Genomic DNA, 14,973 nt, shown 5'->3' on the forward strand with positions numbered 1-14,973 from the left:
GGTTTAGCCAAACCAATATTTATGTATTTTGTCATTTCAGTCAAATTTTTTCATGATTAATGATCATGTGTTTTCATTATCTGACGAAGACAGGTTGAATCATTAGGAATGCAGCTTTGTGGATCTGTTCTTGTGGTCTGATGATATCATTTTGTGGAACACATGCAGATTCATTTTGATGCCAAATCAATTCAAACATTCAAATTTTGATGGTAATATGAAAGATAAATAAACAGCATGTTTATGTCATTAAATATACGCCCAAATAAAATGTTGGATGGAATGTCACCTTTAGTTTTGTACGTCACAAAGAGCGTTAATATCGCGATAAAAAAAATGACGCCGTTGAAATTGATTTGCATTAACGCAATATTTTTGACAGCACTATTAGGGCTGTCAGGTTAACGCGTTAATTAGATTAATTAATTACGCTGCAAATTAACACACTATAAAAATTAACGCAATGAATCATGAGTGGCAAGTCAATGCGCAAGCATTTTAAATTTAGCCCTTTGAGTGACCCGTAGGCTGCAGTGGCAGGTCGCATCCTACCTGCGCCACTAGTCAAAAGCAGGGTGACAACAGACATGGATGCGACAACGGAGAGCGAGGCAAGCCTACTCAAGACCTTTGAACGACAAGTTTATTTATAAAAAGAACAAAGACGGGACTATTAACAAGAATGCAGTGATTTGTACCTTGTGTAAAAAAGAATTTTCCTATCACCATAGCAGCTCCAGTCTGAATTTTCATTTAAACGCTAAACATGTAGTTGCTGCTAGTGCTCCGCCAACCCACACTTTCTGAGTTAGGAAAACGAATGAGCAAAGCCACAACAGAAAAACTGACAAACTCAATCGCAAAGTGGGTTGCTGCTGATTGCAGGCCGATTTCAATCGTGGAAGACGAGGGCCTAAAAGAGGCGTTTCAGATAGCATCATCTGACTCTAATTTCCAGCTACCGTCGAGAACTACAGTGATGAAAAGAATTCACCAGCTGTAATGTGAATGTCAGTGAATTGTAATGTCCTAGAATTCAAATTCTTTATTTGGGGACCTTTAGCAGATATGAGATTAAAATGTGATTAATTAGATTAATTAATTACAAATCCTGTAATTAATTAGATTAATTTTTTTAATCGCCTGACAGCACTAATACACACACACACACACACACACACACACACACACACACACACACACATATATATATATATATATACAAACATATTTTCTCAAGATCTTATTTACCATTTTTATATGCAGTCAAATCCAGGGTTTTGAAAGGACAGTTTTCAAGTTCAGTTTCAAATATGAAAGATGTTAATTTAAAGGTTTTGATTTGTGCCCTGTGCATTTCTAGAGCTCTATATTATTTATTTCTTATTTTTTGGGGCCTAACAACTTATTTTATTTTTTATTTCCTTATGGCACTAGCTTGATCAGCATGACACCTAGTTGTAAGGGTAACTAAAGATGAATAACTCCCACCAGAAAATGGAGACAATATCACATTTAATCAATTACACCATATCAGTATGCCATCAACCAGAGGACAATCCATGCCAGGTTGAACATTTTCAATAGAAAGAACGGATTAAAAGCAAAGGGACTGAACTACAAACAACAAAATTTGGTCTGAATGGGTTAGAGTTGAAATAAACAAACGTTGCAGAGTAACATACCCGATCTTGAAGGATAGCAGGAGATAAAACAAGTGAGTGTACCTGGCGGTGAATAAACATCTACTCCCCCTTCTCATCTCAGTCCCACCCAGTGGCGCAACTCGGAAAGAGGGAGGGGAGAAGGCGTGGAGTGGGTTTGACACAGCTGAGTCAAATTTTCACCAATCACACCAGCTCCTCGCCTCACCTTTAAAAACGGTGCTGTCGAGGCGCATGGCAAGTTTCGAGGATGACTGAGCCCGCACAGGAAAGTGTCTGACACCCAAACTTCTCCCAGGAGGAGACTGACGTCACTCATGTCTAAATGTGAGGTCCTTAGATGGTAAATCCTCGGCCTCCTCCTCATCCTCCTCAAAGCAATGATGTACTCCATCTTTGTAGATAACGTTCAGCATTACAATGATAACGTTTGTATTTGGAATGAAATGACGTGGGTAATAGCGGACAACGATCATCACTTACGTTTTTTCATGTGTCTGTCTCTCTCTGTCTCTGAGTGCTCTGAGATAGATGCAGTATATATGCTCTGTAGGATGCCACAGCTGTTTCTAGTTGGCACAGCGACTTTACTTGATTAGTCTGCATCCTTGTTTCACCTGTGTACATTCGGTCAGGGTGAGTGACCATTACACGTGGCGAACTCGCTTGCAATGTGGTCAGATGAGACTCTGATCAAAATATATAAATTTAGGTCTGACTGTATGTGCTGACTCAGATAGTTGCATTGAATCGTGGCTGTTGCTAATTATTGCAATGAAATGCCAGACACTGTGGAAACCTGCCTGCCTGTGAGGACTCCGCCGGTTTTACAAAAATCCACTTGCCTGGTGGTGTGCTGCTGGCGCACAGAGTTGACCAGATCTGGGGTGGCGAGCTTTCGGCGCACTTTTGCGTCGCCGGCGTGGACTGAAGTGGAACGAAAATCCAAATCCGCCGGCTGATTATGCCGACACCTCCTTTTACTGCGCCGCAATGCCCATCCTGGCGCACCTCTGTACGCCGCGGTTTACCAAAATACCAACTGCGCTGTGCGCCTGCCAGCGCTGCACATATTACTGCTGCGCCGCGCCAGTGGCGGAATCGAAAATAGAGCCCTATATGCTTCCATGTTAAAAAGCATAACCTTTTTCACTTTATGAATAACAAAAGGCCATCCTTCATAATAATAATATGTGTATGTGTGTAGGTATTCCTACAGTATATGCAAAAATACACAAATTACAGCAAATTAAATGAGTAAAATAATAATTTTAATAATAAAATGAGTAAATTAATACCACAGAGCTGATGGACCCAACGTTGCTGAAGGCGTGAAGGGAACAGAGGAAGAAGGCCCCCTAGTGGAGGCAGAGCCCCTGCGTGAGCACCAAGACCGAGTCCCCACCACACAGAACAGAGCCACAAGCAGAGACTAAGAAGCCAGCTAGAAAGAACAAGATCAAATGGCCAAACTCAAATGAAGTAGAGGCATTGCACACGTTGGATAGAGACCCGATCAAGACACTGGAGGAAATGTTGCATGGTTTAAGCCAAGATTAACCTGTTCTGAGATATAATACACCAGACCTGTAAAAACAGGTTTGTCAAAGTTATCCCCAAACAGAGGACTGCCTCAAGAGAAAACGAAATGAAAGTAAAGGAGATCATCCAGCTTGTGCAAAGGCGCCGACAACTCTGCAAGAACTGGAGGAAGGCAACGCAGCCAGAGAAAGAAGTCCTGAAAGCCCTGTGGGACAATCTTCTCCTCTGTAATGGCCCGAAGGATGACCACCTACCTGCTAGAGAATGGCTACATTGACACCAACTGCCAGAAAGCAGGAGTCCCAGGATTCCCAGGGTGTGAAGAGCACTCCACAATGATCTGGGACCAGATCCAGAAGGCCAAGCAGGAGAAGACTGACCTGCACATCATCTGGCTTGACCTTGCCAACAGGTATGAATCAGTCCCACACCAGCTGATCAACTACGCTATGGAGTTCTTCCACATGCCCCCCTGCATAAAGAACCTGATTGCATCGCGGGTGTGGCGAGAAGCCAGGGCGGCGCTTGGACGGACAGTGGAGTGGAACCGGCGGCTGGCAGACTGCCACCGGACCCCGGCACCAGATTTCCAGGTGGGACAGCAAGTGTGGCTCTCCTCCCGTGACCTTCCTCTCCAGGTTGACTCCCGAAAGATGGCACCGAGATTCATTGGACCTTACCCCATCGAATAGAAAATCAATGCCAGCGCTTTCCGTCTCCGTCTCCCAGCCTCGCTCAAGGTTCATCCGGTTTTTCACGTCTCACTCCTCAAACCTGTGACGGACAGCTTCCTCCTGCCTCCTGCACCCCTTTCCTGATACTGTGTCTCCCCCGCTCCAACCAGTAGCACCCCCCTGTAGCATGTGTGTGCGGTGATTAATAAAGTATATCTTCGAAAGATATCTTCTTCTAAATAATTTTTAAAAAATCTAGTTAAAATATACAATAAAATAAATATTCAAGAGGAAACTTACATTTAAAATCATTTCCTCCTTTAGTCATTAAAAGTGTTTAGATGTAAACAAGTTAAATGTGTTTGGAGCTGGAATTGCATTTGCAAGACTTTTCCCCTCATCCTGTACACTCACAGTAATGGTCTGAAAACAGTGGACCTAACCTACTTACAGAGAGAGAAACTATTCCAAAACATCCTTGTTGACATGTTTGAAGCTGCCCCAAGCAACACAAGCTGCTGCTATGTACATTTCATTACCAAGAGCAAACCCACTTTTAAATCCTGTTAGGACTGTCAGTGGGATGCAGAGGGTTTAACATGAGAGAAGGATTTTACATGTGTTCATGAGTGTGTGAGGAATATGTGTGTGCGTAAGGGTGTATTTCACACTCATTCTATTTCAGACTTTTAGACTGAATGAACTACTCAGTTTTATTGCATATAGTAAAAAAATATAACAACAATGATAATACTAATAATACTAATAATAATTATTTGTGTGTGTGTGTGTGTGTGTGTGTGTGTGTGTGTGTGTGTGTGTGTGTGTGTGTGTGAGTGTGTTTCCTCTCATGGTACAGCATTTTCCAAAATGGATTAAATTCCTTTTTTGTCTCATTAATTTACACTCAATACCCTAATGACAAGTTTTTTAGAAATTTTGGCAAAATTATTAAATTAATTAGTTAATTAATAAAAAACTGAAATATCACATACACATAAGTATTCATACCCTTTACTCAGTACATTGTTGAGGCACCCTTAGCAGCGATTACAGCCTCAAGTCTTCTTGGGTATGATGTTACAAGCTTGACACACCTGTATGTGGGGTATTTCTCCCATTCTTCTCTGCAGATCCTCTCAAGCTCTGTCAGGTCAGATGGGGAGCATCGCTGCACAGCTATTTTCAGGTCTTTCCAGAGATATTCAATTGGGTTCAAGTCTGGGCTCTGGCTGGGCCACCCAAGAGCATTCACAGACTTGTCCCGAAGCCACTCCTTCAGGTAGTGTTGCAAGGTAAACCTTTGCCCCAGTCTGAGCACTCTGGAGCAGGTCTTCATTAAGGAAATCTCTGTATTTTGCTCCGTACAGCTTTCCCCCAATCCTGACTAGTCTCCCAGTTCCTGCCACTGAAAAACATCCCCACAGTATGATGCTGCCACCACCATGCCTCACTGTAGGGATGGTATTAGTCAGGTGATGAGACGTGTCTGGTTTCCTCTAGATGTGATTGGCATTCAGGCCAAAGTGTTCAATCTTGGTTTCATCAGCCAGAGAATCTCGTTTCTCATGGTCTGAGAGTCCTTTAGGTGCCTTTTGGCAAACTCCAAGCAGGCTGTCAGGTGCCTTTTACTGAGTAGAGGCTTCTGTTTCACTGCATGAAAAACCACATTTACGACCAGTAAACCTGCGAAGTTCGTTGATTGATACAAATATATATTTTAAAAATAAAAAATAAAAATAAAAGTAAATATATATGTAGTAAATATATGTTCTATTTTATTTTAATGATTCATTTATTTGACTATCCACCTTCTGAAAACTACACTACCACACAGTAGAACACAAAGAACACAGTTGACAGAAGCATTTTGAAAAAAAGTCTTTAATGAAATCGTGACACACACATTAACAAGGATCAACCAAATAAAATCAGTGACTACTGGGGAAAAAAAAAGCAAGGAAGGGTTGGGCCATGCCGCTGGTCTATGGTGCATGAAAATAAGATTCTAAGGCCTTTGGAAATGCTTCTTTGCTGCCTCTGGGTCATACTGAGTTGCTGCCTGTTGCTTTGAAGGGGAAGCCTCTTGCGGTGTGTCGCCACATACTTTGGGTCGCTCTCCAGCCACTCTTGAAGTGTCTGGCAGAGTTTGGAGAGACACTCCTTCTTGCTTCCAGCAGCTGTAAATACAGGTATTAATATAATATTAGTACTGCTAAGAAACAGAATCTTCACAGCTGCTGTCTGAACTGAAAGAGCTGGCTGGGCATACCTGAAGCTCCTCCGCACTGTCTCATAATATGTCTTACAGGCCACTGGAAGAAAATATATATTTGTTTGATATAATTAAGACAGGCTTCAGTAAAAACAACAACAAAAAACAATAGAAAGGGGTTAAAAAAAAAAAAACTTACATAAACGGACTCCCCTGTCCACACCATCCATGTCTGGACTCCCAGTTAAAGTGGCCATCAAGTGTGACGTCACCATTTCGTTGTGGGACGAGTTCAGTCTGCAAAACACAAGTACAAACAGGTCATGCAACGTTTACGTTTACTTACATTCTGCAGAATATTTCCTGTGTATTTTATTAACTTACCCCTGCTCAGGTTCATATCGCCTGTCGTTTCCGTCACTATTGTGCAGACGTCGCACCTTTTTCTTTAAAATACAAAATACATTGTAATGTTAAATGTAACGTGAACGGTTACCAAACGTTCGGAACGTAGTGCAATAAGAATAATAAAGGTTTGGCGCCCTAAAAACTGCACAATGTAGTATTAAAGGCTAACGTTACTTACTGCAACTTATGCACCTGTCTCTTCATCTCCACAGCTGCAGTTCGGTCGGGGCTGCTCCTCCAGAGCGAGCAGTCTGGCTTTTTTCACGGTCATTCTCCTCGCCAATTGCGCGATCAGCTGCGTTAGCAGCCGAGACAATCCACTGAAGGCGCTCAGCAGTTTCTTCTCCAAATTGTTTGGACTTTCTGGATATGGTCGCTCTGCAGCCAGGCCGTCCACTCGTCGCAAAGGAGTGCCTTCTGGGGTGAACTGAAGACGACATCTGGCCATTGTATGAACAGAGTTAAAGTTTAGCAAGACCCGAAACGTAACTTTTCTGATCCAAACTCCATTTGCATTCACAGACACGTCCAATCATATGTGGGGTCGCGCTCTCGGAATTTCTCGCGAGACAATTTTTGTTGCGCAGAAAGAAAAACATGCTGTGATTTTGCTAGGTACTTTGATTTTCTATTTTTGTACCTGCATGTTTTATAAAACATGTAAACTTCTTTACACTGACATCATCAAAAATTAAGTGGACTGACCCTGCTGGAATTTTGCAAGCTAATCACGCAACCATTTTTCATCTGGTGATGTGGTGGCAAAATGCGAAAAAATGTGACCAGTGTCCAAGAACTGTAGATGCCTTAATTTTCACAATTTGATTTAGCAATTTAAGTGGAAAATGAAAGGCTTTTGAGAGTCAGGACACTTATCTGTATGTAACCCATAAAAGGATTTAAACACACTTTTAAATCCTCATGAAAAAAAAAAAAAATCTTTGTCTGTATTCTGTGTGTGTGTGTGTGTGTGTGTGTGTCTGTATAACACACACACACACACACACACACACACACACACACACACACACACACACACACACACGCACACACAAACACACACACACAAACACAAAATCCCGATTTGCATTTGTATAGCTTGCAGCATTCACATTTGCATTTTAACACCTCACGGTCACAGGGGCTGAGAGAGAACTTTCATGGCAATATACAGTGATGATGATTGACGGAAATGTGACTTTTCATGCAGTGTTTGGCCATTCTACCATAAAGGCTTGATTAGTGGAGTGCTGCAGAGAGGGTTGTCCTTCCGGTATGTTCTCTCATCTCCACAGAGGAATGAAGGAGCTCTGTCAGAGGGTCCATCGGGTTCTTGGTCACCTTTCTGACTAAGGCCCTTCTCCCTCAATTGCTAGAGCACTTCCTAGGGGGAAGGGCCAGTTCTAGAAAGAGTCTTTGTGGTTCGAAACTTTGTCCATTTACAAATGATGGAGACCACTGTGCTCTTTGGGACCTTCAATGCTGCAGCAATTTTTTCTGTACCCTTCCCCAGATCTGTGCCTCCATACAATCCTGACTCAGAGGTCTCAGACAATTCCTTTGACTTCATGATTTGGTTTCTGCTCTGACATGTACTGTCAACAGTGGGACCTTATATAGACGTGTGTGCCTTCCCAAAGCATGTCCATTCAATTGAATGTACTACAGGTAGACTCCTGTTGTAGAAACATCTCAAGGATGATCAGTGGAAACAGGATGCACCTGAGCTCACTTTTGAGTGTCATAGCAAAGGGTGTGAATACTTATGTACATGTGTAACATCTGCTGTTTATCTGTGGATCTGTGATGGTTCTGTCCCCTTTGTTTATGGTGCGAGATAAACGGCACAGTCAGACAGGTCTTGCTCTCACTCTGGCCTCTTCTTTATTCTGGTATAAAAGTGAGTAACACACACACAGCGGTCATCAGTGGTGTGGTATGCAGCTGCAAGCAGATCTCCAGCTCGGCAGTATTTTCTTTTACTTACACATTTTCACACACAAAACAATTTTCAGTCTCTCATCTTGGTATTCATTCTAACCAGAGCATGTGAGCGGAGCGTGAGCGAGCGGGGAGCGGAGCGGACGAATTTTGAAAGGAGCGCAGAGCGAGACTTTTTTTTCCTAGGATGATTCGGGTGGAGCAGGGCGTTATCCCGCTCCAGTTTCACTCCGTTACCGCTCACATCACGGACCCGATGCATGCCCAAACATACCCCAGAATGCATCGGTGTTCACTTCAGCTAGGCTACTGACAGCAAGATGGAGTTCGCAAAATATTTCAAAAAAAGAGGCCGATAGGTCATACAGGTGCACTATTCTTGTCAAAATAACAGATGGTGATGATAAGGAGAAAGAAAGAGAATGTAACGAAATTGTGTCTGTGAGCAAAGATTCACTGTGGAATCTAAAAAGACACCTCTCCCGCAAACACGATGGTGTGCTACGTTTTTGGAGCGGAGCGTGGAGCGGAGCGGGATGCAGTCTTGCTGGAGCGCTGAGCGGTTATGGGTGGGGCGGCGTGTTGCGACTTTGAGCGAAGAGAGAGGGGGACGGCAACCTATGTGAGCGAGGAGCGGGAATTCTCGCCGCTCCACTCCGCTCACATGCTCTGATTCTAACATAAACAAATGTGATCGTATAGTATTAATAAATGTCCAGAATCCAGATAGAGCACCTAAGTATTAAGAGCTTTTACATTCATACAACAATAATATATAAAACCCATATACAGAACATTTAACAAAGCCCACCTGGTATAAAAGTGAGTAACACACACACAGCGGTCATCAGTGGTGTGGTATGCAGCTGCAAGCAGATCTGTGCAACACAGAATAAAGAAATCATGAACAACATCACAGCAGACGTTATGGTGGGAAGCCAGCCAGCTAGCTAGCTAGCTAGTGTTAGCTTAACTCGCGACCAAAACGCTACTTATGAATAAAAGCGCTATTTCTGCGCACTGGCGTCTGTAACTTTCAAATTACAGGTTAGTAACGTTACAGTCATAATGCATGTGACCGGTTGCTGCTATAACAATTTTAACCTATAAAACACGGAAATATTGTCTGTAACGTTTCTTACGTACACCCACCTCCAGCTCGGAAGTATTTTCCTTTGCTGAGGCGTGTATGGTGCGCAAAGAGGAACATCATGCCTGCAGCTGCACTATTAATCCACCAGGTGGCCTCAAAACTCTACATCTACAAAACAAACACACCAATTTTGTGAAAATTCATAATAAGGGTTATTTCTAACTCTGTTACACATGCAATATTTAAATTTTGTATTTTGAATGAATTTGCAAAAAAAATCTAAAAATCATTTTCACTTCATCATTATGGGTTATTGAGTGTAGATTGATGAGACAAAAAACAAATTGAATCCATTTCGGAAAAAGGCTCTAACATAACAAAATGTGGGCAAAGAGAAGGGGTGTGAATACTTTCTGAATGCACTGTAACCAAGGTGAGAAGAGAGAGACTTGGTAATGTAAACAAACACCGCAAAACTGAGGTCTCTGTCAAATATCATCCTTTTCAGGAAGTATTTTAGTTTTTAATCAGTTTTAAATCTGTGACCTTTAAAAGGTGTAAATATAGTACAACTTACTGGATATCGCACAATATTTCCTGCAAATGTTCTACATTATCCATTGGGTTATGAAGCTTTTATATAATGTCATATTGTAACCATATTCAACATGGTATCTGAAAGACTAAGTGTACTTAGGTCCATTTGTAAATTAATGTATAGATAATAAACTTTCCAGCTATAGAATATGAGCAGACAAACCAATGCCACAAACAAAACAATGCCTTTATTATTATATTTTGCAGTGGTGTAGTTGCTGGGTGGGCCCAAATGCAGAAAACAGATATGAAGGTGAGGTGAAGTTATGTTCTTTGCAAGGTAATGGGGGAATGGAGGTGAAGTGAAGAGGAAATGATGGCTGGCAGGGGGCTGAGGACTGGTAACTGTGGAGACAGGGGAAGCATGACACACAGGGGTTAGCTTGGAAGCTATGAGATGGCTGGCAGACAGGCAGGCATGATACAGGTGATGATACTCAGGCATAAGAGAGACAGGGTAGTTACAAAAAACACAATGATACAAAATCATTAGAGAAAAGTGAGCTAGCCTAATCGTAACTACCACTGTGGTTGAAATATGCCTGGTCGGTACTGTGCCTGTGTGTGGGTCAGGTCCTAATGCCTGAATGATTATTGTGACCCTAACTTTCCACCAAACAATGTCCTCTGGCCACATTTTTCACATGTGTACAACAAAGCAGGTTTATCATGCTGTTCTTCCTCGAAAGTTGGCCATTGAGTGTCATGTTTTTCCATGTTTCATGAATTTCTTTTTTTGTGGGCTCATTTGGCATTTCACTTTGGTTGACAAGTTGAAAATACTGCTTAATTTTCTCATGTCAAGAAGCTCAACTCACTTACAGATACAGTATATACTATAGACGACGCATACAGCTTGTAAGGCGTGTCCCTACCACTACCACTATATTGTAGCAGATTCTGACCAGTTCAAACAGCAATGCCAGACTTTTGTGGAGCTTCTGGATGCTCTAACTAAAGAAATGACAAAACCAAACAACAGTGAAAAACATTTCACATTTGCAATGTTACTAAACTATCCATCCATCCGTTGTCTATACCCGACTATCCCTTTTCGGGGTTGCAGGGGGGCTGGAGCCTATCCCAGCTGTCAACGGGCGAGAGGCGGGGTACACCCTGATCACAGGGCAACATACAAACAAACAACCACTCACGCTCACACTCACGCCTATGGACAATCATAGTATGTTTTTTGGTCTGTGGGAGGAAGCTGGAGTGCCCGGAGAGAACCCACGCATGCATGGGAAGAACATGCAAACTTCACACAGAAAGGCCCCGTCTGACCCGGGGATCAAACCAGCAACATCTTGCTGTGAGGCACGCGCACTACCCGCTGCGCCAGTGACTTTCCGGGTACTAACTCAAGCTAAATTATGTCAGTTAACATCAGAAAGATTACATATTTATTAAAGTTGTGAATTAGTAAGATGCTGAAAATGGTCTTCATCAATCTTTTTTGCTTTTTACATGTATGTGATATTAAAGCTAAATGTATGTAATTCAAAAGTTTGTATAAACATTCAACCTCAAGTCACACTGCATGAAAAACCACATTTTCGACCCGTAAATCCCCGCGAAGTTCGTTGATTTTCGGCGATTTACGGCAAACTATCGAACCATCTGTCGGCGGGGGGCGTGGTTAATCGCGCCTTCGCGGAGGTGCGAATAGCTCTAATTAGCACATGAATGCTACCGACGTTGATCTACTCAGGCTGGCCTGCTGACTTCACAAACAACCATTGGATGATTCCACAGGCATTTTAAAAGGAAACCATCATGTGATTGGATGACAACTCTGCTGCTATTGGTCATCTGTGCGCCACAAATAATAATAATAGTAATAATAAATACATATTAATTTAAATACTATATAATAAATTAATATATTAAAAATAATTATTATATAGGTATATTTATGTATATATAAAATATAAATGATACATATATTTTATTTGATTGATGATTCATTGATTTATTTGGCGATCCACCTTCTACACTACCACACAGTAGAACACAAAGAACACAGTTGACAGAAACATTTTGAAAAAAAGTCTTTAATGAAATCGTGACACACACATTAACAAGGATCAACCAAGTAAAATCAGTGACTACTGGGGAAAAAAAGCAAGGAAATGTGCAGAGGGGTTCACTGATAAGAGTCTCTGGGTTGGGCCATGCCGCTGGTCCATGGTGCATGAAAAAGAGTCTAAGGCCTTTGGAAATGCTTCTTTGCTGCCTCTGGGTCATACTGGTTTGGTGCATGTCACTTTGAAGGGGACTCGATGCGAAGCCTCTTGCGGTGTGTCGCCACATACTTTGGGTCGCTCTCCAGCCGCTCTTGCAGTGTCTGGCAGAGTTTGGAGAGCTAGGACACTCCTTCTTGCTTCCAGCAGCTGTAAATACAGGTGTTAATATAATATTAGTACTGCTAAGAAACAATAACACATGATAACATATGTGAGCATGTTTGTCAAAAACAATGCAGCTAATAAATAAAATTCTGCCGATTTTTACATTGTTGTGAAAATAAAGCGGCATTCATGTAACTCTTACCCGCTTCCTTCTTTGTCTGCTGCGAGCTGAAATCTTCACAGCTGCTGCCTGAACTAAAGAGCTGGCTGGGCATACCTGAAGCTCCTCCACACCATCTCATAATATGTCTTACAGGCCACTGGAAGAAAATATATATTGGTTTGAAATAATTAAGACAGGCTTCAGTAAAAACAACAACAAGAAACAACAGAAAAGGTTTAAAAGACTGCTGTCCACACCATCCATGTCTGGACTCTCAGTTAAAGTCGCCATCAAATATGACGTCACCGTTTCGTTGTGGGGCGAGTTTAGTCTGTAAAACACAAAAAGTACAAAAAAATACAAAATACAAAATACATTGTAATTTTAAATGTAACGTGAACGATTACCAAACGTTCGGAACGTAGTGCAATAAGAATAATAAAGGTTTGGCGCCCTAGAAACTGCACAATGGAGTAATAAATGCTAACGTTACTTACGTAACTTACGCACCCGTCTCTTCGTCTCCGCAGCTGCAGTTGGGTCGGGGCTGCTCCTCCAGAGCGAGCAGTCTGGCTTTTATCACGGCCATTCTCCTCGCCAAATGCACGATCAGCTGCGTTAGCAGCCGAGACAATCCACTGAAGACACTCAGCAGTTTCTTTGGACTTTCTGGATATGGTCGCTCTGCAGCCAGGCCGTCCACTCGTCGCAGAGGAGTGCCTTCTGGGATGAACTGAAGACGACGTACGACCATTGTATGAACAGAGTTAATTTAGCAGGATCCGAAACGTACGGTTCTAATCCAAGCTCGATTCACGTTCACAGACGCGCCGAGGTCGTTTTCTGCCGACGTCATTGCGTCAGAGGAGGCGTCCAATCATATGCGAGGTCGCGCTCTCCGAATTTCTCGCGAGACCATTTTTGTTGCGTAGAATGAAAAACATGCTGTGATTTTGTTAGGTACTTTGATTTTCTATTTTTGTACCTGAATATTTTATAAAACATGTAAACTTCTTTAAAGTGACATCATCGAAAATATAAAAAAAGAAAAATAACTTTTACCCTGCTGGAATTTTGCAAGCTAATCACACAAGCATTGTTCATCTGGTGTTGTGGTGGCAAAATGCAAAAAATTGTGACCAGTGTCCAAGAACTGTAGATGCTTTAATTTTCACAATTTTGATTTAGCAATTTAAGTGGAAAATTAAAAGACCTTTGAGAGTCAGGACACTTATCCTGTATGTAACCTATAAAATTATCTAAACACACTTTTAAATCCTCATGAAAAAAAAAAATCTTTGTATTCTGTAGGCACAGAACACACACACACACACACACACACACACACACACACACACACACACACACACACACACAAAATCCCAATTTGCATTTGTATAGCTTTGCAGCATTTACATTTGCATTTTAACACCTCATGGTCACAGTGGCTGAGAGAGAACTTCCACAGCAATTTACAGTGACGGAAATTGACGGAAATGTGGCTTTTCATGCAGTGTCATTTATTTTTTTTTATGTTTCTTGTACATAATTTAACTTAAAATATAATTTAGAAAAACATAAATATTTGCTAAGAATGTAATGAAAACCAGAAATGTGAAATCCATTCAATGAAACTGTATTTAATCCACATCTCATAGTAGGTGAGTTAAATCAGTGTCTCCTACCAGTGATGGATAACTAGGCCTTTTCACATCTATTCACATAGCACAATATTTTCAAGTCATTACAAGAACAAGTTTACTGAAAGCAATATTGGGTCCAAATCATGCTCTTGTAAACCATGCGTAGGGACACACAATAAACATACACAACAAGGGTTAGAAAACCATAGCCTACAAATTAATCACATACAGTAGTAATAAGAGAATCTCACCTCAGGTCTTGCTAAAGCACTTCATGTGTGTCAAGTCAAGTTCACCAGTGACTTGGCATGAACTGTAACCATGGGCCGATGGAGAGGCAGAGAGGGAGATACACAGAGAGAGGGACAGAGTTATCTCTATCAGTTATCTGTTACAGAAATATGATTTTCTACAGTGACAGCAAAATGTGGCACTATGTTCTATAGTTGCTGTCTTGCAGCTCCACCCTGCAGCACTGCTCATGTGATCTGTGTGGCTGCTTTAACCTGTTAACATGGGTGCAGAAATCAAAATCACAAGCACACATGCACTGCTCAAGGAAGCAGAATTTCCCGGGCTTTAGGCAAGCAATAAGAATCTATCAACCAAAACAATAGATCTAATATTACTACTAATTATTTGGTACAATTCTTACATTTTATATTCACCAAATAAAAAAAAA

At 41.6% G+C, this 14,973-nt stretch overlaps 2 pseudogenes; one reads left to right on the forward strand and one right to left on the reverse strand.

Moving 5' to 3' along the window:
• LOC139331745 (uncharacterized) overlaps positions 1-14,973 on the forward strand; it is a 293,461-nt pseudogene that overhangs the window by 101,736 nt on the left and 176,752 nt on the right.
• LOC139331691 (uncharacterized) lies at positions 5,219-8,073 on the reverse strand (annotated as a pseudogene).

Source organism: Chaetodon trifascialis, chromosome 5 (genome assembly GCF_039877785.1).
Source record: "Chaetodon trifascialis isolate fChaTrf1 chromosome 5, fChaTrf1.hap1, whole genome shotgun sequence".
Lineage (NCBI taxonomy): Eukaryota > Metazoa > Chordata > Actinopteri > Chaetodontiformes > Chaetodontidae > Chaetodon > Chaetodon trifascialis.